The 16739-nt window shown below is 35.1% G+C and overlaps 1 protein-coding gene across 3 annotated transcripts in view; it reads left to right on the forward strand.

Annotated features, from left to right (window-relative positions):
* Positions 1–16739, forward strand: part of SOX5 (SRY-box transcription factor 5) — a 753263-nt gene that overhangs the window by 267696 nt on the left and 468828 nt on the right. The window lies entirely within an intron of this gene.

The raw sequence follows: 16739 nt of genomic DNA on the forward strand, positions 1-16739 counted from the left end.
CGGTGTCACAGCCTTTTGCTCTCTTTCTCTGTTGGCTGCGATTCAATAATAATAAAAAAAAATCTTTGGAAAAGGTTGATAGTCCTATGCGAGTCAATATATTGTGGCCACATTTCCAAAAGGCGGATGCCAGACTCTTCGGGGTTGTGATATACCCAGATGGTCTCCCTTTTTTTGCGTTTCTGCAAATGTTATTACCAAATACAACAATTTTTCCTCCAAAGTCATTAGAGCCCATTTGGCACCTTCTCTAATCTGTCCTACTTGTTACCTTTTAATTACTCTGTGAGGGGATCTAGTTGTCTTGTTGTTGTTGAGGGCCAAATGACCAAGGGGTTAATGCTTTTTCTGTCCCTGGCCAATTGGTTTTTAGTCAGTAGTTATTTATGGGGAAGTCCAGGGACCATTAGTTCTCAAGTATGTGCAGCTGTACTCTTCACAATTACTCGTCCATAAGCAAATGTGGACTTACTTTTTGTGTATGGTTGTTTTTTTTCCCCTGATTGGTTAGACAATCTGTTGTCATTTATGAATGATTCTTGTTGATGCAAAACATGGCATTGGATTCTGTTTTATTATTTGGATTCCATGTTTCATAGGGTGCTGTAATCTTGATTCAGACAAGGCACAAGGGTATGTACCTCCTGTCACTAGTGACAAATTGATCCTGTGTAGCAAAATGTGAAATCGTGCCCACCGCATGTTAGCTGCACCATTCTCTCGAAATCAGCATAGGTGCTGATGGTCCTCATTGTGAAATCACTGACTGGTTGGCCTTGGCCTTTCTTCCTCATGCTCTGTTCTTTTGGACATAAGGTAGAGATTACTATTAATGGTTCTTTCAGTTCCTAGGAGCTCCTCCCTCTGTGCTGTCTTACTGTGATTTTTTTTTTTCTGCCCCCATTGAATAGTAGTCTTTGATGTCACACAAGAGAATACTGTTGGCTAACAGTCTGGAGGCTGCTTCATTTGAGCTAACCACCACATGAAAACAAATGTGATCCATCATATTTCATTAACTAGCTGTCCTCCTTTTGGGTGCCCTTTTTTGATGTCAGAGTTGCATCCTGACAGGAATCAGAAAGATACGTGTGATTAAGAACAGTAATAATGCTTATTGCATTGTATTGTAAATTACCTTCCTGGGCCCTGCTACTTTATCAGCCCCACTGGCATTGGCTCCCGTACATTTTTGACTACTCAGTATATACAGTGTATTAGCGCAATGGAGATCATTATGTGGCCTGTATTTGAGTCATTTTTATTTAAGATGCCAAACAATAAGCTGTTGATTGGGGGAACAAGAGGCGAACAATAATGTTCTGTGTCACATAATACACCACCATTTTCCAGCTTTGCTTTAGAAGGGCCCTCTTTATTGTTTTTGTATAAAAATGGTTCTTAGGAGGAGGAATATTTTGCTGAGGTATGTCATTATTTTGCAAATTTCTATTATCTCATCATGTTGTCTTCATTGTAAATTGCAGCTAATTAGGAACCTAGTTAGAGCCCCAGCTTTGAGGCTGGCTTTTTTGTGAAAAGAGCCCACCGATTACCGCACTACAAGAGAGGAAGGGAGAGAAAAAGGAGATTAATCTGGTTACCTAGGCGACACTCGCTTCCATCTGCGAGGAACAATACATTTTTGTTTCCTTGGCTCAGTTCAGATCTGTTTTGTTTAGAGGGGGAAAAAAGGGAGAGAGAGAAAGAGAGAGAGAGAGAGAGACAGAAAGAGAAAGAGAGAGAGAGGGAAAGAGAGAACCTAGCTCCACAACAATGATGAATTCTGCCTAGCCCGGGCTTATATGCTTGATTCCTCTGCAAGTTAGGGGTCTCTGGGGAGTGAGAAGATGAAAGAGATAAGCTCCAAAGTTGTCAAAGGTCATGACCTTGCCACACAAAGCCAGCAGTTTTATCTCTAAATCCCCTTCTCCCCAAAAGCACTTAATGAAATAATATACTGTGCTTCTCAACACCCTGTAGTCTATATTAGGAACAAGGCCCCCAGATTGTGAATTTCAGGAGTCATTTAAAATTTCATACTAAATAATCAGTGATTATAAGAAGCTACTTATGGGTCCAATTTTCGTCTCTGCAACTTAGACTTTTCTCCTTTTTTTTTCCAAGTGACTTTCCCAAAACCTACCATTTTATTGTAACACACAATGTTTAAGGTATGAGTTGACTTTTCAGTGGATGAAACAGACCTATTGAATCTACCCAAGATCAAGGCTTATTAGCTACTCAATTCTGGTTGCATCTATTGTACATCAAACTTTTAAGTCTTTAGGAGGCTGGCCATTTACTTCGTTCAGACATGTGTGGTGCTGCCAGGCTGTTTGCTGCCTTTTACATAGTCACCAGAGAAAGGGCTGAGGATGGAGCAGGAACTGAAAGAGGCTAAAACGCTCAGAAATCTCAGGGCTTCTTTAGGCCTGAGAGGCTAAACCCACAGCCTCTGATGAGCGTAATGCTTTCCCCATCATGTTCTCACAGGTTGGTATGCCGTCATGCATAATGAGTAGTTATCCAGGAAGGTTATATGTGATGACATATGGTTAAAGGAGGTGCTGAGAGAGGGATGTTGGCTTATCTGAGCTTTTCAGTCATAGAATGCATTGATTAATTAAGAGCAATTTGCTTATTTTAAAATGCCCTGTGGAATCCATGCTTCATCTCCTCATCAGTTCTGTTTCCGAAATCCATTGCTGATAAAAGGAAAGTAAATCTTTTCATAAAAAGTACAAGTCACAAAGGGTTCTCAGGTTCCTCTACACTAACAGACTAATAAACACTTCTCTTCAAATGGTATTACCCATCTCTCTCTTCTTATTTGCAAATGGGAAGAAGATACCAACCCAAATTGATTCTGTGTTTATCACTCATCTAGCCATCTAGAACAGCTGTGCTTTGTCTTATTTCCACTATACCCTTTGGGCAGCTCCAAATGGGGCATCTCATGTGAAATAGGATGTATAAGTGATCTTAGAAATCTATGAAAACCATTTAAACTATGGCATTCTAATTTGTTCTAATATTTACTATATTTTATGGATAAAAATAATAAGCCTTACTTTATGGCTCAAACTTCAGCCTTAAAAATGGTCTTCTATTTGTGAAGCCCTTGAAGGAAATCAGATTAGTTTTGCAATTTTCCCATGAGTCCCTCAAATAAGACCAGATACAGTTCACTATAGCAGACCCTCCGCAAGGGTCTTCTCCAAATGTCTTTTTACTGTGTAAAAGGCAAATTACCAAATTCCACATTGTTATTAAAAACTAGAGCATCTTTCTGAAGCTTGGGAAAGCAGGTTACTCTTGGCAATGGCAAAGATTAAATATGCAGATACGTTTTAGAAATTCTCTTTTTAAATAGACAAATGAAATGGTCTCTTATCTTCGAATGAACATTTTTCATTAAAATTATTAAGCTGTCTTAGGTTGTGAGGGGACATGTTCTCAATACTTCTTTTTTATTATGAAGAAAGTAAGTTTCGTAGATATACAGGGAAGTAGTTATAGCAGTGAAGTCAACACTGCCCAGACTAGCCTTCTTTACAGAAAGTATTGGAGCTCTAATGTGCAGTTATTAAGAGGGCACCATTGTATTTTTTCTCACCTGTCTGCAGAGTCAGTCCATCCAGTTCCTGCTCTAAGCTTGACTAGAGTCACATACAGAACCTCATCTCTTTATAAAGGCTTTGAATGATAATACGCTGTGAAGGTAGGGAAATAAAATGTGAAGATGATTTCGTATGTGCAGAAACTTTTTTTGTTCAGGTTGGATAAGACACAATTTTTGAACCACAAATGTATTAATCTTTCATGGGAATGAAGTGATCACCAAATGAGATGGCAATAGCTACTTATCAATATGATTTATCAATAGTTCATATTGCTTCTACTGAATAGGTTTAGGGTGCTTCTACTGAATAGATTTAGGAAGTGTTTGGTAGTTCTCCATTGCACTAGTGATGTCTCTTGTCTTCAACACTGATTTACCCCTGTTCACCCAAGACCTTAGGTATCCACCTCTTAGGATGTAACCTCTAATATTCTGCCCTAAAACAGTGGTTAGAAAGGGATGTAGAGGAAAGAGTGCCACCTGCTGATTTCTCATCCTAAAGCAATTCTGATTTCCTTAGATGTTTGTCAGACAAGATCTAGCAGTACCTGGTAGTATTTATTAAGCCATAGGTGACAATTACAAAGCCTATATTTGTAGGCTACAGTTTTGTAATCATGGAGTTATAAGGATGATTCAGAGATATTCAAGGATTGATCACAAAATGTTTTCCTTCACTTTAAAATTATCTACTGTGAATTATGGGTTTCAAAAAAATTCAGATCCATCATTTATTCAGCTTTTTACGTCTCATTGAAAATTGTAGACAGTAGGACTTCCGTGTCATATGAAATTTCCATGTCCTGAATGTCTTCTGGACTCTTTCCAGTGTGGAAAAATATGTCTGATGTAAGTTACCTTTGTGATGTTGACTTGGGAACTTCCCTCATGAACAAGACTTTTCTTCATTCTGTCTTGCCAAGGGAACATACTTCATTCTAGTTGCCTGTGTTACTATGGAAAGAAGTTGCTTAAAGTAAAAATAAACAACCACTTGTCCCCTAAATAACCCATTTGCAAGTTAAGATTCTAGAAATTTACCATTTGTTTTTTTTCTGCTGAAGTCAGCAATTTGATGAAATTTTGTAAGTTTTTGAAGAATTATTAGTATGTAATTACTCACAAAAAGTTAGCAAAAGTGATCTGTGGCTAAAGAACGCATGAACCTCTAACTGTTGAATAAAATTTGAAGTCCTGGGAAAAATGTTCGCCTGAGTGCGATTCTGACATCAGATATCTCAGTTTAACCTTTTCTTTTTTTTCTACACTTGTATCAAAGATTAATAGGAGAAAATAATATTTTGTCTTGTTAGTCAATTGGCAGAGGAAATGTTCCGTGTTAATACTCATTCGTTTAGGAAGACTCCTAATATAAGTGGCATTTTAAAAGTTGACCAAGATAATAAATAAACTGCATTAGGGGATGAATTTCACTTCAGATACATTACTTTACTGTCCTTAATTGTTACTTTAGAATGGTCACCGTTAACCTGTGCCTCCAGTGTTAAGGTGATTTTAACTCCAGTCAACTCAAGCCTGAATCAGGTTGTAGGCACAGCAAGAAGAATGAGCAACAAGAGGTTTTTACCACAAAGGAATAACTCGAGAAATGGGCCAGAACTGCCAATATCTCTTCCTACTCTACAAAATAAAAGTTGTTAACAAAAAATATGGAATCTTCTTCTTTTGGGGAAGTAAAAAGAAACAATAGATGCAAAGAAGGGAGAGAATTAGGAAAGAAAATATGTAAGGAAAATTTTAGTCACAATGGGCTCATCTACAGTTTTGGTAAAATAAAACGTATTTCCCAATCCTGAAAAAATAGCAGACCATTATCAAGTCATTGATATGAATCACCATGGTGGCCACTTGTATTTAGGTAAAGTAAATTCGAGTGTGTGTGTGTGTGATTGTGTCTGCATGTGCACATGTGAATTACATGTAAGACAAGGAACATTGTTTTCTATTTTTTTAATTTGATTAATTGTAGATAATCTGCAAATAAGCAATTCTGCCTATATGTAAGTAGCCCTGCTGTATTACAAGCAATTTTCTAAATAGGCTACTTCAGTTTATTGCTGTATCATTGTCATGATTTCCCCTTTATTACAAAATAAATATTTCCAATACATCCTTCTTAAAACAAAAATAGTGTTTAGCAATTATGTTGTCATTTGGGATTTAGTCCACTGGTCTCTTTGGCATCTAAACCCTATTAATATTTCAGAATATTATTATTCTTTTTTTTTTTTTTTCTCAAATGGAGCATGGCTCTGTCACCCAGGCTGGAGTGCAGTGGCACGATCTCGGCTCACTGCAGCATCTGCCTCCCAGGTTCAAGCAATCCTTGGGCCTCAGCCTCTTGAGCAGCTGGGACTACAGGCATGTGCTACTACACTGGGCTAATTTTTTTTGTATTTTTAGTAGAGATGGGGTTTCGCCATGTTGGCCAAGCTGGTCACGAGCCCCTGACCGCAAGTGATTCACCTGCCTTGGCCTTCCAAGGTGCTGGGATTACAGGCATGAGCCACAGCACCCGGCCTAGAATATTATTCAAATTTCTAAAGAAAGATTCTCCAAGAAATGCACAGCACTTGGTAGCAATGGCAATTTTTTAATAAGGTGTGAATTATCTTTCTTCCTTGGCCCTGGATGATGATTGTGTTGCTTTGGTTTAGCCTCTTGTATGTGCAATTTAGGCAAAGCAACTGCTACATCCTATTTCTGTTTCTACCTATATAACATTTTTCTTATGGGGATCGGATTTCTCAGGATGCAATCCAATGTGTTATTGCTAGTTACTTCCTTTTCAAATTTCCTCCATGCACACATATTCACTCATCTTACACATATTTATTATCTTTGTATGCCATACATAATCCTAGAGATGCATCTCGGGATATGTGAAGAAACAAAACCAACACAGATCCTTGCCCCTGTGGAACTATATTCTAGTAGTGAGAAAGGTCAAAAATTAATAAGCTTATCTTGACTCTGAAAACATTGACAAATCTATTGATAAATGGAAAAATTTCTGGCACATTGTAGTTATTCAGTACATTTTCTTGTTTTGAGAAATTGTTTTATTGCTAAGAAACACATAAAAATTGTTATATTTCTACTGATGGAAACTGAATCCAAAGCTTGGGCTTGATTTGGGTTATTGAATGAAGATAAGAAAATACCAGCTAATGGGAACATGCTAGGCATTGGAAGATATCTTCTTTGCAAGAGGCCAAGACTGACAATATAATTCCAGAAAGAAATCTCTACTTTGTTCATTGTCCCTCCTTAAATTTTTCAAAATTTGTATCTTAGGAGGTTTTTATAGTTACAATTTCTGGGGGAGGGTATTAGGGATGGGTGAGAACCCAATACCATTTTGACCAAGCACAGATTTAAACTTATTCTTAAATAATGTGACCTGATATCTCTGTTTATAAAATTTAATCATAAAAATATTCTGGACTAAATACCACAGGCCATCTGTAAGCTTCCATTTTCTTTTTGGCTTTCGTAAAACAATGAACGTTTCAAGCCAAAGGCATTAGAAATACTCTGATCTTTTTAATCTCTTCTTGTAATTTGATAACCCCTTGAAAATCTGCTGAAATAGAGCCTGTCACTCCAAAATTTAATATATATATACATAAGATTCTGCTCTAAATTTGAGGTAATTTGTAGAACCCATGAATCTCTTCAGTGGCAGTCAGATCTGACCTAGGTGTAGTCTACTCTGTTCATTTTACATCTGAAAATATAGGATGCAAGTAAGTTTTGATTTATATAAGACCACACAAGCAGTGAATGGCAGCCTAAGAATCAAAAAGTCTAATTCCTACCTAGTCTGAATTCTTTCCACTCAATACCCAATTCTGTTTATCTATAGCTGCATTAAAAACCAACCCAACACTCAGAGGCTTAAACAAACAATTTATTATTCTCTTCTGCTCCCGATGTTTGATTGGGTTTAACTGGATGGGTCTCACCTGGAATCTCTTATGTAGTTGTAGTCAGATCACAGCAGGGCTGAAATCATCTAAAGGCATGGCCGGGCTGGATATCCAAGATAGCTTCTTCACTTATATGGCTGACATGTCTGCTGGGATGGCTGTAATAGCTGTAAGCTTGGTATATTTCTTTTCCCTGCAGCCTCTTCACATGGTAGGCTCTTACAAAGCATGGCAGTCTCTTACAGGGCAAGTGACTTCCTCCAAAGAGAACATTTCAGAAGACCCTGGTAAAAGCTGCAAGATGTATTATGACCTAGCCTTGGAAGTCATGTAGCATCATTTCTGCTGCATTTTATGGGTCTAAAAGTAGTCACAGGGCCAACACACAATCTTAAGAGGAGGTGAGTCCACAGGGGTATAAATACTGGAAAGCATGGTTCATTAGGGAGCCATCTTCAGAGGCTAGCTACCACCTACCCTGTTAAGTGTTGGCCATATCTGTCTTTTGGGAGAGAACTTCTTTAATAACATAGGAATTTACCTGCAAGTTATTCAAAATATGAATATTTAAATTGTAATACTGAAAATGATATATTTTCCAATAGAGTCTATAAATTTTTTTACTTAATGTTAAAATAGAGGTCATAATACCTTAAAGAAATAATCTCAGGGAATTAAGAGCTTGGATTTTTTTTCTTTTATATTTTGAACTAGACCTCAAAAATATATAGGCAGATTTAATCCAAGTTCTGTACCAGGATGTCCATCTATGCCTCCTGGTAATTGAATTCCACTGACTGACATAATTAGGCCCTATCTGTGAAACCTGTTGTGTCAAAGTCTTCTTGAGTGTCTTCATTTACATATTTCCAACGTTGCAGAAACAATCATAATAGTCGGTTCTGTCAAGGCCCATTGTAGAATGCTTTTATTCTCTGATTGACAGTGATAATAATTGATACTGTGTGTCCTTTATATTAGAGTAGTTGTTTATTTGGCATAATATTCTGCAAAATGTGCACCGAAAATCCTTAAAAAGTGTTTTGGTAAAAGTAGCTTCATCCATTTTACACTCTTGTTATCTCAAATGGTTTGAATCAAACTGTCCCTAAATTAGTAGACTAGAAAAATAGCAATCTTAGTCTCTTGTTTCAGATATTCCTGGTCTCTATAGTTATTTCTCTCTATAGACATTTCTGGTTTATTGAGTGGCAGCTACACTTTAAAATACCAAAGAAGATACACTTTTTCTGTCAGCTCATTTCTTAAATTTAATTAGGAAGGCTTTGTGAGACTATTTAGGAACTAAGGAAATGGACATAGCATAAAATAATTCAGAAATAATGGAATATTAAGGACTTAAGTACCCCCTAAATCTTACTGCCTCTGTTTCTTCAGTTAAGATATATATATGTGTGTGTGTGTGTGTGTGTGTGTATAAATATATATATATATATATATATTTTTTTTCTTTGAGGTGGAGTCTCGCTCTGTCACCTAGGCTGGAGTGCAATGGCGCAAGCTCAGCTCACTGCAACCTCCGCTTTCTGGGTTCAAGTGGTTCTCCCGCCTCAGCCTCCTGAGTAGCTGGGATTACAGGCATGCATCATCATGCCCGGCTAATTTTTGTGTTTTTGTAGACATGGGGTTTCACCATGTTGGCCAGGCTGGTCTCGAATTCCTGACCTCAGGTGATCCGCCCGCCTTGGCCTCCCAAAGTGCTGGGATTATAGGCGTGAGCCACCGCACCCGCTTCAGTTAAGATGTTAATGCCAATCAGCTAAGATCTATTTGGGGCTATTTGAGGAGGATTAATCAATAGATCTTTTCTGTCTGATTTTTTTTTTAACACAGCCATTTTACAAATAGGTAAGACAAATGAGGACTAAAATATTACCTTTATTACTGATAAAGGTGATATCAGAGAATATGGACAGGGAATCTTCCTAACACTGAGTTACAGGATCAGGCAGATTTGCCCACCCAATCCTGGAAGGAGTGGAGGAGGACAGTCCTGGAAGGAGTGGCACAGGTCCAGGCACAGATCACAAGGACAACTTGTGATCTCTGTAAACATCCAGCTCTCGAGACACAAAAAGAGAAAGGGACTGAGTGACTTATGCTCAATTTCTGCTTCTAAACCCACCAGAAGAAGAAAAAAGTTCTGCACCTCCCTTAGAAAGCGGTAAATAAGGGGACCGTGATAAACAGAATTTCAGGATAATGGAACTCCACAAGTAGGAACAACAAGAAGAAATGCATTTTGCCACTAATATTCCCCAGCTTTTTGTTATTGTAACATCTTAGGATTAATCATTTAACCATTAATGAGATAGTATATTAAAAGATTATCTTTCCTTTTCTGGACAGCTTCGTATTTTAATATTCTTTCTTTTCTACTATCCTGTTGAAAAGATGGGGACCTTCTTTATGTGCATAAGAGTGACCACTGGATGCTCTAACAAAAACTTTCATATTTACTGACTGGGTCTGAGTAGCAATTTTTTCCCATTGAAGATTATTACAAAAGCGTTTGACATCAATAGCCTATTTAAATTAGCCAGTGATAAACCTAGTTGAAGGAATGAATAAGATTGGGTATCAGTGCAAAAACTATTCAACATGCAGATTGAAGGTTCAAGCACTACTTTCAGGATTTTTCTTCTCCATATTTTATTCCATAAGAAAAGCTTCTGCAATAAATATACAGTAAATATTTGGTATATTTACTGAAAATATATGGTGTAGCTAGTGAAACAAATGCACATTTTGCTATATTTAGCTTCTCTGTATTTTAATAAAAGGTTTTTTAAAATATAGTTTCAAGTTCTATCATGCATGGTTACAGCTGTATCTGTGACATCATTCATTCACTCGATGAATAGTTACATCGAGTTCCTAGTATGTGCCAAATATTCTAGAGCACTTCCTTTATTTAGTAATGGATTTTAAAGAAATATCATGAGGAAAACATATAAACTAAAGGGGATGAGACAGAATAGAAGACCTGTTTTAGGCAGAGAAGTCCTCTTCAATGAAGTTGCAAATGGTTAGCGCACTTAGTGAAGAAATAAGTCATGTAGATGTCAGACTAATTCTGGAACTGCATGCCAGACACAGAGAATTGTAGATGCAAAGGCTCCGAGGCAGAAACATGATAGCATACAACTTGCATTAGAATGTGGGCAAATGTAACAAAAGGACTGCACTTTTACCATGAATTTGGTATTTAGTAATGAGAAAAATATCAAGACTATTTTACTGAAGATTATGCTCCATATTATAGATGCTTCTTTTCTAATAATCATGTAATTAAAGATCAGTCATGTTTCTTTTCAATAATTTGAAATAGCTTTATTGAAATGTCATTTCCGTACTTCAGAATTCACCAATTTTATGTATACAATTCAGTGATTTTTTTTTACCTACCATCACCACAATACAAATTTAGAACATTTCCATCATCCTCAAAAAGATACCTCATGCCATTTGCAATTAATCTCTGTTCCAGGTTTCTGGATTTGCCTTTTTGGACATTTAATATAATTGGAATCATACAATATGTAGTCTTCTGGCTTTGCCTTCTTTCGCTTAGGGTAACATTTTTGAGTTTACTCCAAGTTTTAGCATGCATTGACTATTTTTTACTATCTATTGCTGAATAATATTTTATTAATGGATAAACATTTTGTTTATTCTTTCACCCATTGATGAAAATCTGGATTATTTTTCAATTTTTTTGTCTATTATGACTAATGCTGCTATGACATTCACATTCAAATATTTGTGTGGACATATATTTAATCTCTTTGGATATCCAAGAGTGGAATTGCTAGATTTTATGGTAAATTTATTTTTAACTGTTTATGAAACTGCTAAACTGTTCAATGTGGCTGCGTGATTTGACATACCCAGCAGCAATATATATATATATATATATATATATATATATATATATATATATATGCAGGCGCTGGTTTCCCCACATTCTAGCCAAGGTTTGTTATTGTCTGTCTTCTTAAAATATGGCCACGATTGTGAGTGTGTAGTGATATCTCATCATGGTTTTAATTTGCATTTCCCTAAAGAGTAATGTTTCTGATCATCTTTTTATATGTATATAGCTATTCCTTGTGTATCTTCTTTGATGAAATGTCTGTTCATATCTCTAGTGAATTTTTAATTGAGCTGTTTCTTTTATTGAGTTTTAAGAGTTCATCTGTTTGGGATTCAAGTACTTTCTCTTAAATATTGTTTTATAATATTTTCTTTGTCAATGGCTTACATTTTCATATGTTTGTGTTTTTTTTGAGAAACAAAAGTTTTTAATTTTGATAAAATTCAATTTATCAGTTGTTTGTGTGTGTGTGTGTGTGTGTGTGTGTGTGTGTGTGTGTCATGCTTTAAGGCCAGGAAGATTTTTTTTTTTCTGTTTTCTTCTAAACATTTATAGATTTCGTTTTTACATTCAAGTCTGTGATCAATTTTGAGTATCTTTTGTTTATGGTGAGAGGTCAGCATCTGAATTTATCTTTTGGCTCATGGATATCTAATTGTTGCAGCACAATTTGTTAAAAAGACCGTCCTTTCTCATTTAAATTGCTTTGGCGCTTTAGTAAAAAAATAAATCAATTGACTGTAAATATAAGGGTTGATGGTAGGATTCTCAGTTCTGTTCTAGCAACTTACATATCTCATCTTATGACAGTTCCAAACTGTCTTTATCACTGTAGCTTTATTATTTTTATTTTTTTATATATTTTTATTTTTTAATTTTTTTTAATATTATACTTTAGGTTTTAGGGTACATGTGCACAATGTGCAGGTTTGTTACATATGTATCCATGTGCCATGTTGTTTTGCTGTACCCATTAACTCGTCATTTAGCATTAGGTATATCTCGTAATGCTGTCCCTCCCCTCTCCCCCCACCCCACAGCAGTCCCTGGAGTGTGATGTTCCCCTTCTGTAGCTTTATATTGTTCTTTGAAATAAAAAAGTGTATGTCCTCCAATTTTGTTCTTCCTTTTCAAAGTTATTTTGCCATTCTCTCTCCTTTTCTTATTGTAAATTATAAAATCAACTTGTAAGTTTCTTCCAAAAAAAAAAACCTGCTGGCATTTTTATAGGGAGTATGTTTAATATGTAGACATATGTAGGGATAATTTCCATCTTAACATACTGAGTTTTACAGTCTATGAACATGGAATGTCATTTCCTTTATTTGGTTCTTCTCTAATTTCTCTGTGATTTGGTAGCTTTCAGCATACAAGTCTTGTACGACTTTTGTTAAACTTCTTAATGTTTTATTCTTTTTGATGCAATTGTTAATTATTTTCTTAATTTCATTTTTGTATTATTCATTGCTAGTATATAGAAGTATAATTGATTTTTGTTTATTGATCTTGTATTTGGCAATCTTGCTGAACTCATTCATCAGTTTTGCAGTTTTTGTGGGTTTCTGCAGATTTTCTGTATATAGGATCAAGCACTCCGAGAAGAAAGACAGTTTTACATCTTACTTTCCAGTAAGATGGATGACTTTTATTTATTTTTTCTTAATTCATTGTACTGGCTAAAACCTCCAGTACACTGTTAAATGGAAATCATGAGAGCAAATAGCCTTACCTTGTTCCTGATCTTAGGGGAAAAGCATTCTGTCTTTTACTGTTAAGTATGATATTAGCTATTTCATTTTACAGATGTTATTTATAGTGTTAAGACAGTTTTCTTCTGATCCTTGTTAGTTGAGAATTTCTACCATTAATAGGTGTTGGGTTTAGTCAAAAATTTTTCTGCCTCCATTATGATAGTCAATTTTCATTGATTGTTCTATTAATATGGTGTATTACAATAACTGATGAAGAGATATTAAACCAACCCTTTATTCTGGGATAAATTCCACTTATAACTCTTTCTATGTGTTGCTGGATCAGTTTGTTAATATATTGCTCAAATTTTTGTGTCTATATACATGATGAATATTTGTACATAGTTTTCTTTTCTTATGATGTTTTCGTCTGACTTTGATACCCAGGTAATACTGACTTCATAAAATAAATTGTTAATTGATCCTTAGTCTCCTATTTTTTGTAAGAGTTTATGAAGAACTGGTACTGTTTCCTCTCTAAATGATAGAACTTACCAGTGAAGCTATCTGGGGCTGGGCTTTGCTTTGTGGAAATATTAAACATATTCCCTATAAAGTATTTTTGTGAAAATATTAAACATACTCCCTATAAAAATGCCAGCAGGTTTTTTTTTGGAAGAAACTTACAAGTTGATTTTATAATGTGTAAGAAAATTACTAATTCAATTTTTAAAATAATTCTGGGTAGATTTAGATTTTTCCGTTTCTTCTTGATCCATGTTTTGATCATTTGTGTCTTTTTCAGAATTTTTCCATTTCATCTAAATTGTCTAATTTCGTTAGCATCACGTTTTTCAATGAATGCCTTTATAAATCTTTGTATTTCTATAAGGTCGGTAGTGATGTTTCTCCTTTCATCCTTGATTTGGTAATAAAGGTTTTTTCACTTTTTTTTTTTTTTGGTCAGTCTAGCCAAAGGTTTGTCAATTTTATTGATCTTTTTAAAGAACCAACTGACGTTTCATTGATTTTTTCTCTCGTTTTTCTATTCTCTATTGTGCTGATTTCCACTCTGATCTGATCTTTCTTATTTCCTGCCTTCTTCTTGCTTTGAGTTAATTTGATTTTCTTCTTTTCTTTCTAAAGATGCAAACTGAAGTCATTGATTTGAGAACTTTTTTATTTTCTACTATAGTGCTTAAAGCTATATATTTTCCCAAAGCACTACTTTAGCTGTATCCAATGAATTTTATTTTTTGGTATTTTCATTTAGCTCACACTATTTTCTTTCTTTTGATGTATTTATTTAACTTATTTAGAGACAGGGCTTCACTTTTTCTCCCAGGCTAGGGTACAATGGTGTGATCATAGCTTCCTGCAACTTTGAACTCATGGGCTCCAGTGGTCGTCCCATCTCAGCCTCCCAAGTAACTGTGACTACAGGTGTGCACCACTATACCTGCATCTTATGTCTGTTCTTCAAGTCCTCCTTTATTGCTTTCTTTGTGATAAATATTGTCTAGTCTTATTTTAATTCCTTTATTTACTTCACACAAACACACACTCAAATACAAAAATACAGTTAATTATTAGTGGTGTTGTACAGATTACAAATGCATTTTTAAAATTTTTTTGTAGAGATGGGGTCTCACTGTGTTGCCTAGGCTAGTATTGAACTCCTGGCCTTGCCTTTGCCTCTGAAAGTACTGGGATTACAAGTATGAGCCATTGCACCCAGCCTAGCTCACACTATTTTCTAATTTTCTCTGTGATTATTTTCTTTGACCTATGGGTTATTTAGAAATGTGTTTTTAATTTCCAAATATTTACTGATTTTTTAAACTTTCTTCTCTTATTTGTTGGTAATTTAAATCCATTTAGATTTAATCTAATTTAGGCTGGGTTTGGTGGCTCATGCTTGTAATCCCAGCACTTTGGGGGAGGCCAAGGTAGGAGGATCACTTGGGCTCAGAAGTTTGGGGCTCGCCTGGCCGACATAGTGAGACCTCATTTCTGTTTAAAAAAACAAAAAATTAGTTGACCTGGTGATGTGCACCTGTGGTCCCAGATACCTGGGAGGCTGAGGCAGGTGGATCACTGGAGCCCAGGAAGTTGAGGCTGTAGTGAGCCATGATTGTATTACTGCACTCCAATCTGGGTGACAGAGCAAGACACTGTCTCAATTTTTTAAAAATCTAGTTTAAATCATACTCTATGATTTCAAATCTTTTGCAATCCTTAAAACTTTTTTTATGGCTTACCATATGTTGTATCATGGAGAATGCTCCATGTATTCTTGAAAATAGTATGTATTCTGCTGGAAGAAGCATTCTATAGATTTTAGTTAGGTCAAATGTTTGATAATGTTGTTCAATTCTTGTATATCCTGGCTAATTCCTAACTCTCTTAAGATTTCTGTGTGCATGATATATCTTTTCCATCATTTCGTTTTCAACCTATTTGTGTCTTCAAAGCGTATTTCTTATAGTCAGCATATAATTAAATCTTTTTCTAAAAAAATCTTACGTTACAGTCTCTCCCTTTTGATTACAGTATTTCATGCATTTATATTTAATGCAGTTACTATAGGGTTGGATATATACCTGCCATTTTTCCATTTGTTTTCTGTGTATCTTATGCCTGCTCTTCAAGTCCTCCTTTATTGCTTTCTTTGTAAGGAATATTGTCTAGTCTTATTTTAATTCCTTTACTTACTACACACAAACACTGAAATACACACAGTTAATTATTAGTGGTGTTGTAGAGATTACAAACGTGTTTCTAATTATCACAATGTAGATCAGTTGGATACTAACCTAATTTTTTTTAAATATAGAGACTTTTCTTCAATATAGTTCAATCTTTCCCCATACTTGTGCTATTATTACAATATATATTTACATATATACTAAGAAATACAATGTTATAATTATTGCTTTGTGTACAACCTTATACCTATTAAAAAAGTTTGGAGAGAAAAGGATGAAAATATATTTAATTTTTAAAATATTATCCCACATATTTACCTTTTCTTGCACTCTTCATTTCTTTCTGTGGATCGAAGTTACCAACTTCTTATCTGTTCTAATTTTCTTGCTCCATTATAGCTCCATTCTCTCCACCTCCTTTTTGCTAGTATATGTATGATATTTATGTATTATATAATATACATATGTATTATGCTAATAGATATACAATACACAACATGCATATATAAGACATCTTCATATGCTATGAGCCCAAAAATACAGGTTTATAATTATTTTATGAAATTGTCTTTTATAAACCCATTAAGAGATATTAGAAAATAAATGTGTTTATATTATCTTTATAGTGTTCTTTATTTCTTTAAGTGGAATCAAGTTGCCAGCTGGTATCATTTTCTTTTAGACCAAAGGACTTTCTTTAGTATTTATTATAAGGAAGGTATAGCAATATAACAATACTCTCTCATTATTTGTTCACCTGGCAACATCTTTGTTTCTCTTTCATTTTTTGAAGGATAGCTTTGCTGTATGTAAAATTCTTGATTAACAGTTCAGTTTTTTTCTGTAGCACTTTGATTATTGTAT

Source organism: Nomascus leucogenys, chromosome 23 (assembly GCF_006542625.1).
Source record: "Nomascus leucogenys isolate Asia chromosome 23, Asia_NLE_v1, whole genome shotgun sequence".
Classification (NCBI taxonomy): Eukaryota; Metazoa; Chordata; class Mammalia; order Primates; family Hylobatidae; genus Nomascus; species Nomascus leucogenys.